General features: G+C 36.4%; 1 protein-coding gene across 7 annotated transcripts in view; it reads left to right on the top strand.

Moving 5' to 3' along the window:
* Positions 1 to 23,025, top strand: part of elovl1b (ELOVL fatty acid elongase 1b) — a 57,039-nt gene that overhangs the window by 12,573 nt on the left and 21,441 nt on the right. For 2 of the 7 annotated variants that reach the window (XR_012386747.1, NM_001328594.1), the window contains 1 exon segment: positions 12,046 to 12,131. The exons of 1 other annotated variant lie outside the window; for it this stretch is intronic. The gene's annotated coding sequence lies outside the window, so the exon portion shown is untranslated. 7 annotated transcript variants of the gene reach the window in all.

Here is a 23,025-nt window from a genome sequence, read left to right as displayed (position 1 = left end):
AGATTTTGAAGTTTTCTTTTCAAACAGTACCTAATTCAGTCCAAATGCAATGTAGAAGTCATTTCTCCAAGCCACAGTTTACATGTAGAGGACTTTTTTATTATTTTTTTTCCAAAACAGTAGCAGTAACATCTTGGCTGTAGATAAGCTGTATGAGAGCAGTTTGTGTTGTGTGTTTAACAACAAATGTGTTTGTTCAGAAAATCCTAGAATTAAAAGCATTGGGTCTGGCTGTAATTGCAGCCCAGAAAGCACTTCAAAAATTCCATTCCAATAATTCTGTATTTTGGAGCACAAAATAAATCTATATGGGAAAGATCAGCTGCAGCATCTAGTGAATTACATTTCAGGTGGCTTGTATTCGAGATGACATGAATATGATGTTACATGAATCAATCTCTAATGCAAGGTAAGGTGCAGAGTGCTCACTAGTGTGAGTGTGTCTCTGTTTGTGTGCCAGTTACAGTAGATATAAAAATAGGGTCTAAAGAAATCAGGACGTACCCTAAAAAAGAGATCAAATTAAGTACTTTAACCTGATCATTCTTCTTGTGGCCTAGTTCTGTGTCAGAGCCGCTTGTATTCACACACTTCTGTGGACCGTCTTTCATCACTCTGTATTCGGTTGACTCTCAATGAAACATCAGTGGAGGTGCGGGGGTGTTTAAATTCTGTCTACTGTATTTGTCTCTTCTATCATCAGCTTTTGACTGTTTCTGGTACTTGGGCCACATTTTTTACATTTTACTGCCATTGAAGATTTCCTGTACGGCTTGTTCGGCCAGCAGGAGGTGCAGAGATTTAATTGTTAATTATGTTTTTTTCTCTCTGAAACGCTGTTATAATAGCATACTCACTACCTCGGTACAGTATATGGTGAGTACTAATGTAGTCTGTAAAATTAGTTAATTTCAATCATCTCATTTTTTTGCCAGTCATATTACAAAATCAAGTAACTCATGTAAAACTGAATTTAAAACTAATTTATTTTAATGGCCCTATCATACACCTGGCGCAAGGTGCAACGCAAATGTTATTTGCTAGTTTCAGCTCGATGCAAGAGTAATTTTGATGTTTTGCACCACGTTGTTTAAATAGCAAATGCATTTGCGCTTATATGTGCGCCCATAGGAGTTCTGGTCTTAAAAAAAGAGGTGTGTTGAGGCACACTGCTGGTGCGTTGCTATTTTGAAGAACTAAAAGAGACTTTTTACTTTACTTACTTTTTATTGGGTTTTATATAATAATAATAATAATAATAATAATAATAATAATAATAATAATAATAATAATAATGAATAATGCCTTACAATTACATAGTGCTTTTCTGGACACCCAAATGGCTTTACAAATTTTGGGGGAAATCTTCTCATCCACCACTAGTGTGCAGCATCCACCTAGATGATGTGACGGCAGCCATATTGCGCCAGATCACACACCACACACATCTGATTGGTGGAGAGGAGAGAGAGTGATGAAGCCAACTATGATATGGGTATGGTTAGGAGGCCATGATGGAATTTTTAACGACCACATAGTCAGGACCTCGGTTTAACATCTCATCTGAAAAAGGGGCACTCACTGAGCAAAAAACATGTCACCTATCCAACCACAACAAATAATAATTTGACTTCTAGTTGATCATTTGGTATCAGAAGTGGCTTATATGAAAGGCAAAGGTCTCTAGATTACGCTTATTTTACATAAATAAAATATGATCATGCCTTGATTTTTAATTATTTAATTAGAACAGTAAGGTCTGACTTGGCTTAGACAAAGGTTTTGTCGCTTAACAGAAATAATGTCCAGTATAGAATATAAAGTCATGGTGCAGTGGAAAAAGAATGAGTATTGTGTTTGACTCTCATGAGCTTGGAGAACTGGCTGCATACATCTCTGTTATGACTCAATAACTTAAGTCATCTGGAATGGCAAAGAAAGCACTCTTGTAGGTCTCCCAGAGTTCATCCAGATTCTCTGGATTTATTTTACCCCAGACAAGTTCAATAACGTTTGTATCTAGTGATTAGGCTGGCCTATCCTGGAGCACCTTGACCTTCTTTGCTTGCAGGAAAATTGATGTGGAGGCTAAAGTATGAGGAGGAGCGCTACCCCGGACTTCCCTCTCCCTAGACACTTTCTCCAGTTTCTCCGGGGGGGATCCCGATGGCATTCCCAGGCCAGCCGAGAGACATGGTCTCTCCAGTGTGTCCTCGGTCTTCAACGAGGCCTCTTCCCGGTGGGACATACCTAGAAGACCTCCCAAGGTAGGCGTCCAGGAGGCTTCCGAAACAGATGCCCGAGCCACCTCCGCTGACTTCTCTCGATGTGGAGGAGCAGCGGCTCTACTCCGAGCTCCTCCCAAATGTGTCAGAGCTCCTCACCCTATCTATAAGAGTGCGCCCTGCAACCCTTCGAAGTAAATTCATTTCAGCCGCTTGTATCAGAGATTTTGTCCTTTCGGTCATGACCCAAAGCTTGTGACCATAGGTGAGAGTAGGAACGTAGATTGACCGATAAATTGAAAGCTTTGCCTTTCGGCACAGCTCCTTCTTTACCACAACAGACTGGTACATCGGCCGCATTACTGCTGCTGCTGCACCAATCGGCCGTTTCATCCTTCCCTCACTCATGAACAAAACCCTGAGATACTAGAACTCCTCCTCCTGGGGTAAGGACTTTCCTCCAACCTGAAGATGGCCAACCATCTTTTTCTGGTGGAGCACCATGGCCTTGAACTTGGAGGTGCTGATTCTCATCCAAGCCGCATCACACTCGGCAGCAAACCGCCCAAGTGCATGCTGAATGTCCATGTTCGATGAAGCCAACAGAACAACATTACAGGATTTAATTTCTGTTATTCGCCATAGCAAAATAAACATTTATAAATTTAAATTTCGCACACTTTAGAGACAACATATTGAAATTATAAATATAAAGTATTAAATATCAAGTAATCCTCTAGTTCTGTATTTAATAATTAACAGCTTTCCTAAAAAAATCCTTTTCTTTTTAACTTAATTCATTCATTTATTTTCTTGTCGGTTTAGTCCCTTTATTAACCTGGGGTCGCCAAAGTGGAATGAACCGCCAACTTATCCAGCACATTTTTACGCAGCAGATACCCTTACAGCGACAACCCATCTCGGGGAAACATCCACAAACACACACACTCATACACTACGGACAATTTAGACTACCCAATTCACATGTACCGCATGTCTTTGGACTGTGGGGGAAACGGAAGCACCCGGAAGGAAACCTGCGCGAACACGGGGAGAACATGCAAACTCCACATAGAAACGCCAACTGAGCTGAGAATCGAACCAGTCACCCAGTGACCTTCTTGCTGTGAGGCAACAGCACTACCTACTGCGCCACAGCCATATCACCCTGCAGCCCAAGACCGGTTACTCACTAAAGCTAAGCAGGGCTGAGCCTGGTTAGTACCTGGATGGGAGACCACTAGGGAACACTAGGTTGCTGTTGGAAGTGGTGTTAGTGAGGCCAGCAGGGGGCGCTCAACCTGAGGTCTAAGTGAGTCCTAATGCCCCAGTAAAAGTGAAGGGGACACTACACTGTCAGTGGGCGCCGTCTTTCGGATGAGACGTTAAACCGAGGTCCTGACTCTCTGTGGTCATTAAAAATCCCATGGCACTTCTTGTGAAAAGAGTAGGGGTGTAACCCCGGTGTCCTGGCCAAAGTCCCTCTATCGGCCCTTACGATCATGGCCTCCCAATCATCCCCGTCCACTGAATTGGCTCTATCACTGTCTCTCCACTCCACCAATAGCTGGTGTGTGGTGAGCGCACTGGCGCCGTTGTCCTGTGGCAGCCGTCGCATCATCCAAGTGGATGCTGCACACTGGTGGTGGTGTGGAGAGACCCCCCTCATGATTGTGAAGCGCTTTGGGTGTATGGCCATACACAATAAATGCGCTATATAAATACACATTACATTACATTTACATAACATTACACTGCTTCTCCCTTTTTAACTTCCTTTTTGAAATAGTTTTTTAAATAGTTTGTATACTAAGTAGTGTATACTTTCATTTTCATAATTTTCTGTAATTACCAAGCTAGCATTTCATTCCGAACATAACCACAGTCTTACTCTTGTTATGTCCAACTACACACACACGTGCGCGCAGAGAGCTTATGCTTAAGAAAGCAGATAGACCGGTCCGGCAAGCTTGAAAATCGGATACAGCGATCTCCCGTTTACAATGAGTATTGAGGTATTTGTATTGTACTAATGAGCTTCTCTCAAAGCCTAAGAACACTTTTCTTCGAGCATTTCATCTTTTCACCCAACCATGGTCTTCACATTTTTAAAAGCAGTTGTGGTCACCAGGAAAGACAACATTTGTAGATTTAAAATTATATAGATTTTTTTTTAGTAGACCATTCTGTGTGGTTTGTTTAATCTGTTAATGATTACTCTCTCGCCTTAGACCAGTGGAACATGACCAAACCTGAGTTAGTCTGCATACATTTAATTGTTTAATCCGCAGTTGCCTCACAGATTTTCATATTTGGCGTGGTCTCTCAGCAGTGAATCACAAGTTTGTTTCAACACTGCTTCTTTGGTCAAATAACGTGTGGAAATCCTGAGGTAGTTGCAGCAGTGCTTTTTAAGCCTCGTGTTCACATTGCTAGTCATCAAATCAGATTAGTGTGTTTACCTTCTGCTGTGTGGCTGCATCGGTTGCTATAGTATTATTGAGTTGGGAGTCAGTAAAGGGACTGGAACACTGCTTTATTTAAAGGGATAGTTCACACAAAATGACCTTTATGATCGGTGTTCTGTTGTTGAACTCAAATGATAACAATTGGAGAAAGCAAAAAAATGGTAACTATTGACTATCAGAGTATTTTTTTCTATTATGAATGTCAACGGTTACCATTTTCCAGCTTTTTCCAAATGTCGTCTTTTGTGTTCAACAAACAAGCTTATAGGTGAGAAAATGACGACATACACTTGACATGAGTCAGAATTATTAGACCCTGTAGTAAAGTTCGTTGTTGTGTGGGAAGAAGAAGAAGGGGTCGGCGATATCAGGTAAGCAATATATTTTATTATATTTATGCACAGCACTTGCAGGCTGTGTCTGTGTGTGTGTGTACTCTTTCCTCTCCTGACTGCTCCTCTCGTTCTCCTTAAAAAGGGAGTCTCTCCGGCCCAATCACTAGAAAGAGGTGTTATTTATCATTTCTGATTGACCCGCTGATTAGCCGCCGGGCTCCTAGCATGTTCTCCCCCCTTATTGGGTGTTCGATCACGCTTACCTCTCCACAGACCCCTGTTTATTTTTTTTCCCTCAATTTCTGTTTAACAGATGATTTTGTCAACACATTTCTAAACATTATAGTTTTAATAGCTTATCTCTAATAACTGATTTATTTTATCTTTGTCATCCATGATGACAGTAAATGATATTTGACTAGATATTCTTCAAGACACTTCTATACAGCTTGAAGTTACATTTTAAAAGGCTTAACTAGGTTAATTAGGTTAACTAGGCAGGTTCGGATAATTAGGCAAGTTACTGTATAATGATGGTTTATTCTGTAGACTATTGAAAAAAATATATAGCTAAAGGGGCTATTGAAGTGGCTAATAATATTGACCTTAAAATGTTTTTGTTTTTTTTTTTAACTAAAAACTACTTTTATTCTAGCCAAAATAAAACAAAGAATACTTTTTTAAGAAGGAAAACAAATTATCAGACATACTTTGAAAATTTCTTTTTTCTGTTAGACATAATTTAGGGAATATTTAAAAAAAGAAAACAAAATTCAAAGGGGGGCTAATAATTCTGATTTAACTGTAGTTCACCTAAAACTGAAAAGGATCTCTTTAAGTGACCATCATCTCCATCAATGTGCTGTTGGAGGCATGGAAATGGTGGAAAGCTAATAGTAGTGATTGTGTGGAACACTGTAAATTTTCTTCTACATAAAAAAAAATAATAATAATAAGTAGTCTGAACATGCAACAAGTCAATCGAGTCTACAAAGATAAAAATCATTTTTCTAAAATATGCTAATAATGAGTTTTTTACATTTTGTATTGTTTACAATTGCTGAATAATGATTTTGTTAGAGATATGAAATCAGCATTTAAGAACTTTTCTTGGATATTTTTTTCCTCTCATCCAACATGATTGGACATGACCAAAATAAAATCTGTTTAAACTTGCCCCTTGACAGTTCACCCAAAAATGAAAAGTATCATCATTTATGCACTCGTTACTTTTATCAAACCTTTCTTTATTCTGTTGAACACCACTAAAGAAGATTTCTTTGCAAAACGTTGGAAACCTGTAACCATTGACTTCTGTTCTGTTTTATTTATATTCTGATATTTATTTTCCCTGCTATGGAAGTCAGTATTAAAGTTTTCAAAATAACTTTCGTAATTAACAGAAGAAAAAAATTTAAAAACGGTTTGAGACTAGGCAGGCTGCATAAATTATCATTTTTTTGAGCGCTATCTCTTGAAATTTCACTTTTTACAGATGCTATTTATAGAGGCTGTAACTAGTGTTGTTAAATGAGTACTTGCATTTAAAATAAAAGTTTGTGCTTGCGTAATACGTTAGCTTGTACTTAGTATTTTTGTGTTAAATAGGTGCTTGTATTAATTTTAGAAAAATGTTTCATTACATTTCTGTAAGGAATGTTTGCTTGTGCGTGTGCTTGTGCGTGTGTGTGTGTGTATGTATGTATGTATGTATGTATGTATGTATGTATGTATGTATGTATGTATGTATGTATGTATGTATGTATGTATGTATATATATATAATTTATATAATATGAATTATTAATATAAATGTGTGTGTATATATAGTACCGGTATTTTTTTTTATTAATTTTGTTAAAATTATTCTGTTCATCAAGGTGACATTTATAAAATGTAAAAATAAATGTAAATTGTTAAATTGTTAAATATCCATTAACATAGTTTCAAATAAAATGATTACTCCAGTAAATATTTCTTTATTATTATTATTACCATTAATATAATAATTAATATTAGAGTGATTTCTGAAGGATCATGTGACTCCGAAGACTGGCATAATGAAGCTGAAAATTCATCTTTAAAATCACTAGAATAAATTATTAAATTAAATTATTAACTACATTTAAACAGTTATTTTATAGTGCAATAACATTTCACAATTTGTACTGTAATTTTGATTAAATAAATGCAGCTTTGGTGAGCAGGATAAGCTTATTTTTAAATATTTTAAAACTGCCCTAAACTTTTAACCAGTAGTGTATACATGCAAATCTATCAAGCCAATTTATGTGTAATTCACTTTGGTTTTGAAACCCATATTCAGAATCTTTGAGTTATTTATTAATAAAAAAAATGCATCCTCTTTGCTTTTTCTGTATTCAAATGAAAAATCCCACCAGTTTATAAATATTTGCATGAACTTAAAAAAAAGTATGTGTGGCATTTTCTATCAATCTCCTTAAACCATCAGTGTCAGTTTATGCAGATTTCCATTCGGCTGAGCGTATAGTTCATATCATTTGCATGAACATCACAGCATAGCTTTTAGATTTACGTTATGCAAAAAGGACACAGGGTGTTTTTAATAATGTGTGTGTGTGTGTGTGTGTGTGTGTTACTGATGGCCTTGCTCTCGTTGGCCTGGAGGAGTTGTTGTATCTCGGAGGGTTAGGGATGTTATAGATGCTGGCTTTGTGTTGCAGGGTGTGTTTCTCTGTTGTCTTTCTGGTTGGAGCGGGTGGTGTTCAACAATAGCCCCCTTCATCTTTACAGAGTTGCACTGATTTCTCGCCTCGGCTTGTGAATAATATTATAGGCGCAGGCTGTGGGGGGAAACTGAACCAGGCCACTTGCAGTTTAATTTTTGCTACCAGATTAAACGTGTTATACTGCATAATCTTGCTGTTAAGCATACTGAAATGTTATTGATGATAGCTAAAAAAAAGTTTATTGCTATTAAATGGTAAACAGACATTATCAATTGGACTATGGATCTCAGAAGTTTGTAACTGTATATCACTGGAGAAGATCACATGTTTTTTAAGAGGAAAGGGTGAATTATTTGAAAAGAATCAGAATCCATTTTTGAATTGTATGACGAAATGGTTCATCCCCTTTGGCTTGTACTGTATGTCCTCCCTATTTATTTATTTACTTATTTATGCATTTATTTATTTATGCATTTATTTATTTGTATTTATTTATTTATTTATTTGTATATACTGTGTGTATGTTTTACTTTAGTTAGTTTGTTGCTTAGATTCTGTATTAATTTAAAAAAAGCTAAATTTAAAATAAAAAAAAAATTAAAAAACATATGTATAATTGACAACTATAGAAGCAATAATAAGATTTCTTTTGTTTGTTTGAATGCACAGTGTTTGCTTTTCTACAAAACGGGTGATATGGCTAGCTTTGTGGTCTTTGAATTCTTTTAAAATACCTAACACTTACTGAAACTTAAGGGGATAGTTCACCCAAAATGAAAATAGTCATTTTCATTCATTTACTCTTGACTTTTTATTTTTATTCTTTACATAAATATTTTAAAGAATGTTAGGAACCTGTAACCATTGACATCCATGGTAGAAAAAACAAATACCATTCAAATGGAATGGTCCATGGTTACCAGTTTCTGACATTCTTTAAAATATCTTGCTTTGTGTTAAAAGAAAGGTTTTATTGTAAATTTTTATTAGTCACAGCTTGAACACTTTTGCTTGCATATTATGAATTACTAAAGACGCTGGGGTCTGCTAAAATCTTCTTTAATGTTCTAGATTAAGTCGCCTAGATATTGGATGGTCTGAGGGGGAATTAATTAAAAATGTATTTTACAATTGGCTGAAATATCGTCACTTTTTTATTTATATATATATTTTTTTTTATTTCAATTATAAGGTTCTGTCTGCATTCTAAATGATATTGAGATATTGAGGTTCAAAGTTTTTGCATTCCATATAGCAAACAACATGTGTGTAACAGTTCTCTTTCATACGTTAACATGACAGAGACCCTAAATGTACTCTGTGTAAATTATCAACATTTCCTTAAATTTGCTAATTGGCATAATATAAACAGGGCAAATGCAGACCATTGGCAAAGTCATTTTCCACTTGGAACTGTAAGGTTCTATCTGGCAGATCATCAATTGAAGCATTACTTTTCAACAAATATGTCTGCTTATCATAACAATAAAACAAAATGGTGTTGTAATGATATGTTGATGCTTGAGAAAGATAAATATTTCCTTTCTATAACATTTTTTTAATGTTTTAGATTAAATATTTTTTCTTGTTCAAATCAAGGCATACAAGGCTGTGCTAAATATTTTGTCCAGTGCAGCTGTTAATATATGTAATTAATAATAATTCATTCATTTATTCATTCATTCATTCATTTTATTTTTGTCTTAGTCCCTTTATTATTCCGGGGTCGCCACAGCGGAATGAACCGCCAACTTATCCAGCACATATTTTACGCAGCGAATGCCCTTGCAGCCACAACCCATCACTGGAAAACATTCATACACACTCATTCACACTCATACACTACGGACAATTTAGCCTACCCAATTCACCTGTATCACATGTCTTTGGTCTGTGAAAGAAACCCATGCGAACGCGAGGAGAACATGCAAACTCCACACAGTAATGCCATCTGACCCAGCCGAGACTCGAACTAGCGACCTTCTTGCTGTGAGGCAACAGCACTGCCTACCGCGCCACCGCGTCACCTGTAATTAATATAGTGATATTTCTTAAATTATATATAAATTACTTTAATAGAATTATCGATTATATGCCCTATGAAATAAATTATTTGCCCTTCAAGGCTTAATATAAAATTGAAAGACTTTAAAAGAAAACAGACGATGAGCAAGTTAGTTTAATAAACACTGAAAAATGTTTCACTGACTATATATACACACAAATAAAAATTTCACATTTAAAAATATTACACTTTTAATAACCGTTTCTATTTCAACAATGTAAAAATGTACAATTTCATCTCAATGTCAAAAAAGTTTTCCAAATCAAAACTTGCGTAGTCTGGACTTACAAGGAAAGGATGCAAGACTGAACTGTGTGTAGGCTACTTAATATTGAAAAAAGCCCCAATCAGCCCCGAATGCAGGGCTTAAAGTATTCCAACACTGTGCTGGATCTCCGGCTTGCGGCCGTGAGGGAAAAAATAATAATATTTTAGAGCCAGTGCATGCAGTTTAATTAGGGATGCTCAAAATAATCGATTAACCGTTAACCGAAAGGGTGCGTTTGTAACCTATTAATGGTATCAGTTAAACAATTAAAAATATTATTTTATATATTTTTAAAGTTTGGCTGCATGAGGGACCGATCATAGCGAATGCGTTTTTCCCGTTGAGGCGGGGCATCTTTTAAATGGTTTACTAACGGCTGCGAGTGTTTTACACTCACGCTGCTTATGCGCCATGCGCACCTCACGTTTTGCCGCTGCGCACTGTGTGCTCGAGCAAAAAAAGCTTGTTACATCAGTCGCCTCTTTTTCATTCTTCAATCAAATGAAAGCACTGCAGGGATTCTGTTGTGGTGGCAGCAGGGTTTGTGTTGTCAAGGCGACTACAGCAAACTTTTAATGATGGAGGAAAGACTAGTGGTCGCTCTTTCGAATAATCCAGAGCTGTATGACTTTACAGATCTCGAATATGTGATTTTTCAAGATCTGTAAAGTCATACAGCTCTGGATAACTTGAAACAGAGACCACTTGTCCACTATTTTATTAAAAATTACAATTATAACAATGACAGTAAAATGACTCGCGCACAATAGACCAGCTGATTCAGTCGTTTCCTAGGGACCTAAAAAAAGGAGCACCGCACTTCTTATTTTCTTTTCATGAAACGTTCAGGCGCAGGATTTTCTTTTTACTTTAACCCCTGCAAATGTCTGCAGCCCCGCCTCCGTTTTCAGATGTCTCTGTTTTCCCCAACCACACTGAGACGGAGCAGCAGTGTTTTCTAGAATGAAAACAGCCTCTTCAGCATTTACAAAAAGCTCAGTGTTGGCGCTCGAAAACTGGGGCGTAGTGTGGTATAGATGGCTTAACCTTAGCAAAACGTATGCTTTTTAAAACGAAAATGTATTGGTGTAAATGGGGCCTGATAGGCACAAGGGAACGGTGGGCGGGGAGAGCTAGCATTAAAGACACAGGCAACAAAAACAACCACAATGTGTTTAAAGCAGAAAATTCCTACACTCTGAAAGGTCTAAAAAATAATCTGATGGGTGCTTTGAGCTGAAACTTTACAGACACGTTCTGGAGACACCAAAGACTTAAATATTGAAAAAGGGGTAAAATAGGTGCCCTTTAAGCTAATTATGTAGAAAAAAAACTTTCATAAGAAGACTCTTGTATCTCGCTGGTCATTAACTGTCACTGCTAAACTACAGGTTAAAAGTACTACCTTGCTGGCCATGAAGTCAAACATAAACAGAAACTCTCTCTCTCTCTATCTCTCTCTATCTCTCTCTCTCTCTCTCTCTCTCTCTCTYTCTCTCTCTCTCTCTCTCTCTCTCGCTCTCTCTCTCTCTCTCTCTTTCTCTCTCTCTCTCTCTCTCTCTCTCTCTCTCTCTCTATCTCTCTCTATCTCTCTCTCTCTCTCTCTCTCTCTCTCTCTCTTCTCTCTCTCTCTCTCTCTCTCTCTCTCTCTCTCTCTCTCTCTCTCTCTCTCTCTCTCTCTCTCTCTCTCTCTCTCTCTCTCTCTCTCTCTCTCTCTCTCTCTCTCTCTCTCATACTCTGTGTCTCTCCTCCAGTTTGGTTTGCTGTCTCAGAGCCAGTTATTCATCCACAGAGTGAGTCAGGGTGGGAGGGACCAGGAGGCCAGCCGTACCAGTCACACCGTCATTTCTCCAACACACTTACACTGTCTCTTTTTCCTTCCACTTCTCCTTCTCTTTTCCTGCCCTCTCTCTCTCTCTCTCTGCCTCTCCCACTCTCCACCACTGCCGCTGTCCTGGTTTCTTTCTCTATCAGCAGTGAGAGGGCAAACGCTGAAGGAGAAGATAAGAGTCGGCCCACCGGCACAGATCAGGACTCAAGAGGAGGCAGGAGTTTATAAGGTGAGCCATTCTTTTTAATTAGACTTCGTGTCAACTTTTATTGTTTCTAAACAGGCTGGGTTACGTATGGAGTTGAGATCCGATGAGATGGTCTGTGTAAGCAGCATTAATGGCGTGATTCTCTTCTCTAAAATATACTTATGTTCCCCTTTTTTTTTTTCTTACCACATGATTCACTCACAGGATGCCTGTTGCCGCAGCTTGTTTGTAACCCCACCCTTAACATTCGGCAGCTTCACTCTGAGCTCTCAAAACTTTCCATAAATCCTCTGAATGGGAGTTATTTAGACTTGTTTGGGAGTCATAATTGTTGCTTGGAGACTGTTTAGTGTTGTTTCTTTTGCTGAAAGGTAAGAGCTTGTAATGATCATATATTCTGAGGTCTTTTTTTTTTGCTTGTGGATTTTGACCTGATGAGTTCTGGTCACATGACGGGTGAGCTGAGAGCAGGGTGGTTCCCCTGTCTCTGTTAGCAACCGTGTCATTTTACGCCTGCCCGCTAATTCTCCCTGAGCAGACTTTTAAAGGGCCGGATGTGCTTTATGTTTTCCTTATGTCAAGAGATTGAGGGAGTGGAGTAAGTGTGAGTAAATTAGAAACCTCTTGGAAAGTAAACGCTAACATGCGGTGGCATGATTTATTTTTCTGTTTGAAGTGCTTTTGATGAGGGTATCGTTACCATAAATGGTCATTGTGTTGTGTTGGTTTCTTTTTCCTGTTTAATCTTTCGAGGCCATAGCTGCATTGTGACGTTGTTCAGGTCTATATTTCACTGCTTTTAAATCAGATTTTTTTTTCTTTATTTAGCCTCAGTTTATTGAATGACAGGCAGGATGAGACTGGGTTATTGGATAAATCTGATTTTGACTGGTGAATGAAATTGGAAAAATCTGATATTGTGATATTTCATTTCACTGCTATAAATATTGCGATATAAATACAGTATTTGGCAGTTTTCTGGGAAGTCTTAATAGTAAACATTTTCAGAAATTAAATAGAGCTTTTACTTTATCTTTGTTTTACTTTCTAGTCCAAATATCGTAAATATACTTGGATCAACTTCAGAAGAAAAAATGCAAGATTAAGAGTGTTTTCCTTCAAACAAGAAAAAGTATTCACCAGTGGAGTAAAATAGTCTTGTAAGAGTTTTTGTTGTTGTTGTTTTTGTTGTTGTTGTTGTTGCATCATATAAAGTCCATATACAGTATTTACATACAATTCTTTAGCTCCTGAGCAACTATAATCCAGACACAACATTGCATATCTTGCGATGTCACTACTGAGGATGTACGCATTATTGATGCTGAAACGATATATTGTTGGTCATTTGTTTAGAAGTGAACAGTTTCCTGCTCAAACACTTTATGAAAGTTTTTAGGTTATTCTTTCAAAACCTAAAGAATAAAATAACGATTAAGCAAAGGATGCTAAAAAGAGCCCAATCTATGGCTATTAATATGAGTTTTATGGGCTATATGCTACTGTTTTTCAGCCATTGATGAACTTCCGGTGAAAGTTTATGTGACTGTTTCAATTTCATAAGGTTCCTTTTACAGCATCGATGTTGTAATGTAATTCAAATATAATCTGTTAAAAAGACTTAAGTCTCTATTTTGTTGTTAACGCATAAAAAGAGATGATTAAAAGAGACGTTTAAATACAGGAGCCGTTAGCAGCACTCCATTAAATTAAATACTTGGGTAAAATTAATTTCCTTTTTTTTTCTTCTTTTTTTTTTTTGAATAAAAGACCTGGTGCAGAAATATGTAATTTATTGTCGTGCTTCTTGTTTGGTCTGATACCCGCTTTAAATACCCGAGTGTGTGTGTGTGTATATGTGTATGTGTACATGTGTATATATATATATATATATATATCAGTCAGTGAAGATCACTGTTTTTATTTTAAAGAAATCACACCTTAAATGCGGCAAATTTGTATGAATTGACAATTTACCGGAAGCCCTGACTGGGCTGGCTGACTGATAGTAAAAGTCCTGTTCCTGTTTTACATTTTTTTATTTTAAAGCCTCAGACAATCCAAAAGAGCCACATATTCATATTGTGATGATAGCTGTTTTAACATTAAGTTTGAACATTATTATTGAATTGCCTCTTGTTACAGTTATGAAATCGTTTGATAACATGCAGGAAATGTTCATGGGCCAGTGACATGACCACATTGAAATGTTCTATATATTTTTACATTTTTAATTGGCATCTCGGTGTTAATCAATAAACAATGTTTCAGTTTTCTTAAAAATAGAGCATGGGTACATTTTTATATTGTAATTAAAAATTATAATCGTCCACTTGTCTTTGTATTGATATTCATATGTTTAGCCAGTTTGATTGTAAGTTGCGATGACTAGAAAAGTTAATTTGATTTAACTAAACAAATTTAAGACGGCAGCTTTTTTTTTTACAGTGTATATTTACATTATTGTTTTACCTACAAGTCGCATGTGAGAATAATCCATTTATATATTTTGAGTGATCATAAGGTTTTTGGATGAACAATGTTTTTGGATAAACATTTTTGGACAAGAATGTTTTTGGATGAATATTACATCTGTCTTTTTTTCAAAGAATAACTGTATTTTTACTGGGTATTGTTGACGAAAAATCTTGAGATTTATGACAGAACTTGATATTTTGTGTAAAGACGAAATCACGCCATTCACAGAATTGTATGTTTGTGTTTTTATAAAACATAAATACTCCCCATCTTTTGCTTGTGGTGTAAATTAGATGTTTTCTACACTGTAAAACCCAAAAAGTTAAGGTAGCTCAAACCAATTGAGGAAACTGATTTCAACAAACAGGTTAAGTTCAAAAACTAATTTGAAAAAAAAAAAATCCATTTGATTAATTGAGGCCAATTGAGAACAGTGAAACCTAATAAATAAAGAGAACTCAAACCAACTGAGTATTGTATAACCCAATAAGTTAAGGCAACTCAAACCATTTGAGGAAACCAATTGTTACAAACCATTTGAGTTAAAAAAAAAAAAACAATGTATAAGAGTACTGTAAACTTACTCCATTTAAGTTGAAGTAATGAGGTATTTAATTAACTTATTACCTTCAACACTGAGTTCTTTTCAAATGAGTAAAATTAACTTTCAGTAAATTTGAGTTAACTACACTCATTTCATTTGAAAAAGTTGACTCTTAGGTTTGATACTGTGTACATTGTGACGTTCATATGTCGTCAATCTAAGCTGCGATTCGCTTCTAAGAAAATGTTTGTGTAAAGATTCATCAAGACCGTCAATCTAGAGGCAAATCCAAATAAGGCCCACCGTGACATAAACACCAATCAGACCTGGTCCAGTCAAAGAGCTTTTGTGTGTCTAGTTGTGGTTTCCGTGAGTTTCCACTGTTGAAGAATTTAGTTCCTGAGGCATGTGTTCCAGCAGCCATGCCAAAACCCCACAATACATCCACACAGCTATTCGCAATCCTGACACGTCTTGCAGATGCCTCTCATATCTCGCACAATTAGATTTACTCACACTGACAATCATGATCAGACATGCATTGAGAGTTTTGCTTCATATGCAGAGGAATTCAAACTTACAGTATCAAATCAATCTTATTTGCACTTAACACTGGAACTACCAGAATTTTAACCTCTAAAATAGCTGTAGTGATCATCAGGGAAAGTTACTTTTGAAAGTAATGCATTACAATATTGAGTTACTTTTGCGTTGCTTTTTTATTACCCGAGGCTTGATGTCTTTGAAAACTTTTTTTTTATCTTTCTTTTTTTTTTTAACAGAGGAGCAGTGTGTAACAACACACTGGATAACCTACACCTACATTTACTTTTAAAAACGAATCAAATAATAATAATTTTGGATAATGTTATCGGAGTACTTCCTGATCGCAGAGCTCTACATGCCATATATACAGATTATTGAGAGCTTAAGCAATGTGTTTGCTACTATTGTACTATTTGTCTTTAGTAAAATAACTTTCCATTGAGACGGTCTTCCTTTCTATGCGTTCAAAATAATGAACACATTTTCTCAATAGCTACGTTTCCATCCACCTATTTTTCTATGTCATTTTCTCCTTCTAAAAATTTTAAATCTTCTCTTTTCGCTGTTGAAGTCTGACATCAGTTAAAAAAAAAACTTTAACAGAAATTGTTTGCGATAGACTTGTAATGTCTTTTTTTTATTATTATTATAATCCTTTAACCCAGGGGTGTCAAACTCATTATAGCTCAGAGGCCACATGAAGTTAAATTTGTTCACAAGTGAGCCGGACTGGTCAAATCATGGTATTTGTCATGGGCATGGTAAGGTTGCTTAGTTTATTTGACTTCTGAAACCTGGCATCTTTCAGCTTTCACCAGCACATCAATGTCAGGCGTCACATCCTGAGTGAAAGCCAACTTCAGGATGTGATTTAAGTGTTTGTGCATGAGTTTTCTTTTTTTATGCTCATTACAAAGAAAACTTGCTCACAAAAATATGTGGTTCATCAAAGACAGTGGCTAATTTGTATGAATTCGTATGATCTTATTCATACAATTTTGTACAATTTACGTATCCACCAATGGCGGTTTGGTTTAGGGGTGTTGCTGGGTGGTTAAGACTAAACTCGTACAAATTAGCCACTAAACTGACAAAAGTACAATAGTTATATTTCCTCGTGAGAACACCTCAGTGTGGTATGAAAGGGTATAGAAGTGGTCTTTCTCTCTGAGAAGGTTGTCAAACTGACTCTGATTCAGGCTTCTGGATCCGATGAAATTAGTTTCTTTTATTTTAAAAAATTGCAGCTCATTTTATAATTAACAGAATCATCTTGCAAATTGCTCTATAGGGGGAGAACGAGCCTTCAAACCTGTGTGTATTCTTACTGTAAGTTTACCACATCAAATTGGGTGACTAACTGCAGTTCGGCACTTCACTCCTAAACATTTCATTTATGCCACTGTGACAAACTGGGGTATTAGACGCAAATAAGGAGTAAGGACGGGTGAGAGTGTTATGTAATTTAATAAGTCACCGCGAAAGGAAAGAAAAAAACGTCTGTATTTCGCGATGTGTGTGGTGTGCGCGGTTCTTTACTGACAGTGTGGATCTTGTTGGGAAATATGCCGAAAAGTCGAGTCGTAGTAGTAGTAGTTTTATCACGCTGTTTACTTTAAATGGCCATGAAACCCCTTTGTTTCAGCAGGGGGTTTTCACACCTCTACTTTGGAAAATTTCAGGAAAGTGGGCGTGTCCAGCTTGGTTTAGGGGGTGGAGTGTCGGAGGAAAGAACAAGGGAAGGTTCGTAAAACATTTGCATAAAAATGGGAGTGTTGATTTGGGCACGCACTGATTTTCACAGAGGCAAAACAAATACGGACGCAGAGAAAGACAGTGACTGTGTTTACATGGACATCAGTAATCAAATTATTTGCCAAATTATTAAATGGTGGACTAACTGCAGTTTGGCTCTTTCATTTAGGAATTTCATTCATGCCCCTCGTGACAAATGAGATATTTGATTCGAGAAATTGTCTGAAGCATGTATTTTTCATGCAATGTTTGTTACAAGAAACGAATGAGAGAATAAAAACCCTCTGCATTTCTTGGTAACTTAGATGCACTTAGTAGGTAGCGTCAGAAAGCCGTGCGTGTTATTCCTGTCACAAAATGCGGTGAAAATCATACACAGCGGTAAGTTTGATTGTTGTGCTTACATGTTTACACTCGGAGAGCAGTATTTACGGTAGATTTTTCAGTCCAGAATACTGTTGTGATATTAACGTACGGTAAACTTTATTAACTTAGAAATCATTTGACTAAGGTCCGTCTTTAAACACTTAAAGAGTTCTGCTGACGATACGAACTAACTTTGCCTCTGAATAAACAAACAAAGACCTCTTATCACTCACTTACGAAGTCTGTAGAAACAAGACAATAAACACCATCTTGAATCACGTCTTTATTAAAAGGAGAAGAGCAGCAAATCCGGATTTTACCATTTCCAGATGAGAAAAGCTCTCGAGTAAACAATGTTCCTTAGGGTGCTTTTACACCTACACTTTTGTTTCAGAACCTCGTTTGCCCAGTTAGCGCGGTTCGTTTGGCAAATGTGAACAGGGCAATCGCACTCTGCACACTCCAAAGAAATCGCTCCGAGACCGCCTGAGTGAGGTAGTCTTGGCTCGATTGAAACTAACCCTGGAGCGGTTCGATTGCAGTAAGAAAGTGATCTGATCCGAGCGCGGTTATATCACAGTGTTTTATGGATATGTAATAAGCATACGGCTATATGAAGAGAGAATTATGAGTAGGGCGGGAAGTTTTGCGAGTCTCTGGATGCCCGTAAACGAGTGATGATCTCCCGGTAATCTCCAAACAATTCTTGTTCTCCCGTTTGCCAACACAACGTGGCGTCTCTCTGCCGTCTAAACACTGTAACAGGTAAAACAGTCTTCGAAGCTATCATGCATATAAATGTGGTTGCACCGCATACACAATAGAGCGCGCTGATTGGTTTGAACCAAGTCTTACTCATGAATGAATGCAGCACACTCAGAGACGTAAAAAGGTACTCAGGACAGACGTCCAGTCTACACGCCGGAATACATGCTAAGATCAAAACAGCTTCAAAAATTTGTTTCAAACCGGTAGTACAAATTTGCTCGAAATAACGCAAAAACAACCAATTTTCACTTTTTTGTGAAATATATGTGTCCTAATAGTGTTTTTAGCAGCATGGGACACATATATGACTGTCAACAGCTCAAAAAATGTGTTTTGGTGTTTCGTGACCTTTTAATAATGTCACTAATATGTGCATACTCTACATGTCTTAATTAAATTTCTGTTTAGTTCAGTTATGACATTAGTCGGATTAAGGTCATCAAAAATCGCTGTTTCGAGCTTATGTAGGTCTACAGTACAAAATTCATGTTTAACTGAATAAACAGTTAGTAAACACGAGTACATCTTATTGAACATAATTTGTTTTCATCACCAACTATCATAGTAGATCAGGTTCTGAAGCAGTTTGTGTTGCATAATGGAAACAGGAGGTGAGCCCCTGGTCTAATGCTCCACCTGGCTTGAAAAACCTGTTCTCAATGACATACTTTTAGTCATGATTTGGGTAGCAGACATATTCTAAATGCCTTTGGCACAATTCAAATGAGCCATTTTAATTAATCAAAATTGATTCCAAGATTTATTTAATTGTTTTTAAGTGATAGAAGTTTAGAAGTCTTGTAGTAGCCACAGTAGCACCACAGGGATTTTTCAATGGGTGCCCTATAATGGCTTAAGGGTCCCATGAAGTGCTTTGAAATATGCATTTTTATTTGATGTTTGACAATTTCAACCGAAACAAAATGAGAGGGTTGGAAATTCTGTAGCTCCTTCTCTCTCTCTTTTTTTTTTTTTAAATAACAGCCAATAGTGTTGTATTATCACCGCTCTGCTAGTAAGAGTGGTTGAGCTCTATGGCATCAAATGGAAAGCAAATGAGAAGCATCTTGAAAAGGGCGGGGCATGTCAGACACTAGAAATCAATGGATTGCTAATGATGTGATGAGAAACTGTAGTGTAAAGTGATGTGAATAAAACTGTTAATCCAGAAGTGACAACCTGCAAGCTTTACATGTTTATATTAGTTTTATATCTTCAAAATGCGAATTTTGTCACTGTTGGAGTGCACTAGCTTATAGATATCTTAAACAAAAAAAAACTGATAATAACATTTAAAAAACAATATTTTCATTTCACGGGACCTTTTAATCGACACATCTTCTTGATGGTTGATTCAGATTAGGTGTCATTATTGAGCAGGGTTATTAAAAACTCTATGGTATTATGTTTGGAGAAATGGAACTGGCATTAGTTTATCATTCAGAGTTGTTGATTGGGGACAGCTCAATAAATCTTCTGAAATTAGTTGGTATATGATCTAACTCAATTGGTGCATTTAGCTTATGAGCATGTAACATGTAAATATAAGAAAAAGAAATATTATCCGTTAGAGTAAAGTGTGTAAAGACATGAAATGGGCTTAATTAAAGGTTTTTATGTGCATTTTGTCAGTAAAGCTGGTTCTAGTAAATCTTCAGCATTTGCTTTCAGGCAAAGCAACAATACACAGAGTCTTAGTTTACTGACCAGCTATTGAAAATGGCATTCGAAATTGATTTAATTGGATTATGACATTGATATAATTGTTCTATGATATTGATATCATTCTATGGTATTGAACTATGGTTGTGAAAAAAAAATGCTGTATATAAAAATGTCTCCTATAAAACATGTTTTTACCCCGAAATCACTTTATAATATTAGTTGAGTGTTTAAAATAAATTCCTATGTGAGATGATTTAGTAGGCAACAATGGGTATTTCCCGCGTGTTTAGAGTTTCCACATAAGAGCGCCCTCTGAGATTTACTACTTACCTGTATCACACAACCGTGCTTCCCTGACAAGATGTGGATGACGATCATTTAAAAAAAAAAAAAAAATTCTTTGATTTAATCTCCCATGCAGCCCTACCAAATTGTGTATGTTTTTACCATGAGTAAATGCTTACAGTAAAAAAAAAAAGTGTGTGCACTTGTGACATTTTTACTGACATGTTTTATATTAGTCATTACACTGAATCATTAAATGGCTCTATTAAACTATCAATCATTGATTTGTGTTTACAATCCAGCAAAGCCTTTTATTTACAGTAAAAACTTTTATCTTTGGGTGTGGAAGCTAGCGTTTGAGTGGCATTTGCACATTCTGTCTAGGTGGTTAGTTGACAGTGTGTCTCTGAAATAGTTTAATGCTACATGTAAGACATTTTCAGTTAAAATATCCCAAAGTCACTAGAACACTGCTAAAACATTTTGCTGACTTACTGTAAGTACAGTACTTGCATTATTTAAAGCATGTTGAAATTCAGAAAAATCTATTTTAACTGTGACACAGACAGTCAAAATGGATACGTTACTAGGCAAGGCAAGTTTATTTAAATAGCACATTTCATACACGGTGGCAATTCAAAGTGCTTTACATAAACAGAAATAAAAGAAGCAAGTATAAGAAAATAATAATCATAAAAAATAATAATAATGATTAAAAACAGATTAAAATGTGTTCAAAATGAAAAAGAAAAGAAAGACACAATAGTGTGATCTGTCGGACGTAGTACAGTGCTTGTTCAGCTAGCAGACGTGTTTTCAGTTTTTATTTAAACGTGCCTAATGTTGGAGCACATCTGATCATTTCTGGAAGCTGATTCCACTAGCGGTGCGCATAATTGCTGAAAGCCAATCCTCCCTGCTTTAACTGAACTCTTGGAATTTCTAGTTTATATGATCCTAAAGATCTGAGTGATCTGTTAGGTTTGTATTCAGTCAGCATATCTGTAATTTATTGAGGTCCAAGGCCATTTAGTGGTTTATAAACTAGTAGTAATACTTGAAATCTATTCTGAATGTTACTGGGAGCCAGTGTAAAGACCCGAGGACAGGTGTGATGTGCTCTGATTTCCTGGTTCTGTTCAGAATCCTGGCCGCAGCGTTCTGGATGATCTGCAACTGCCTGACTGTCTTTTTGGGGGGCCAGTGAGGAGGCCGTTACAGTAATCCACCCTGCTGCTGATAAAAGCATGAGCAAGTTTTTACTGGAAACAAAGCATCTAATTCATCTAGAAAAAACAAAATTAATGCAAACATACAAGTTATTTTCTGATTTGGAGCTCAGTGGGACTTTATTTTTATTTTTTGTTTTATATGTTAAGATGGAAGTTTGAACTTGTTGACCAATTGCACGCTCTTAAGAATGATGGATTATTGTAATATCAGTCCAAATTTGGAAAAACCCAACCAATTGTTTAAAAGATTTATTTATTTTTTTTCAATTAAACTTAAGTGACTCTTTTAAACCAATCAATTGTCTGCTCTTAAAAATTATGGGTTGTGAAAAAAAGTTTTTTTTCAAACCCATTAAGTTAATTGATTATTATTTAAAGTAATAATAATAATAATAATGTTTTGGGATGAAATGGACAAACCCAACTGTTGGGTTAAAAAGTGCAATTTAAATTGAATAATAATAAAAAAGTTTTCCGTTTGTTACATTCCAATGTTTTTGAGTGTGAGTGGAGTGGTCTGGAGATTCTTTGTTTTATTGGACTAAATGCGCAAGGAAATATATGATGTCATTTTTTGTGTCCAAATCCAGTTTGCCTTGTATTCCATTCCTTTGATCTTTAACTGATCTTTTTTAGAAGAAGATCTCAAAAGGTCAGTGGATGAACTGAATGTTCAACATCTTCCACACCTAGTTTGAAGGCTTGAACACTCTGAGATAACAAACTCCAACTGGTTCTTGATGATTGTAAATGTTATTTTAATAAGTTTATATTTAATTATTATTATTATTATTATTATTGTTATTATTCATTGATCCCTTCATTTATCTCTTCGGCTTTGTCACTTTATTCATCAGGGGTCGCCACAGCGGAATTAAGTGCCAACTTATCCAGCTTATGTTTTACACAGCGAATGCCTTTTCAGCTGCAACACGCATACACACTCATACACTACGGCCAATTTAATTTATTCAATTCACCTATAGCGCATGTCTTTGGACTTCTGGGGGAAACCGGAGCACCCAGAGGAAGCCCATGCCAACATGGGAGGAACATGCAAACTCCATACAGAAATGCCAACTGACCCTGCTGGGACTCGAATCAGCGACCTTCTTGCTGTGAGGCAACAATGCTAACCACCGAGCCACCATGTATTATTATTATTAATTAATTAAACATTTTTTTTTTGTATACATTTTATAATACAAAGTCTAAAAGAAAGGAATATTTACAATAACGCTTGGTCTCTTTTCTCAGGCATTTGTGTGCATATTCA

The sequence above is a fragment of the Danio rerio genome, chromosome 11 (assembly GCF_049306965.1).
Source record: "Danio rerio strain Tuebingen ecotype United States chromosome 11, GRCz12tu, whole genome shotgun sequence".
Lineage (NCBI taxonomy): Eukaryota > Metazoa > Chordata > Actinopteri > Cypriniformes > Danionidae > Danio > Danio rerio.
Note: the sequence above shows the minus strand (reverse complement) of the source record. Positions and strands in the feature narration are given on the sequence as shown.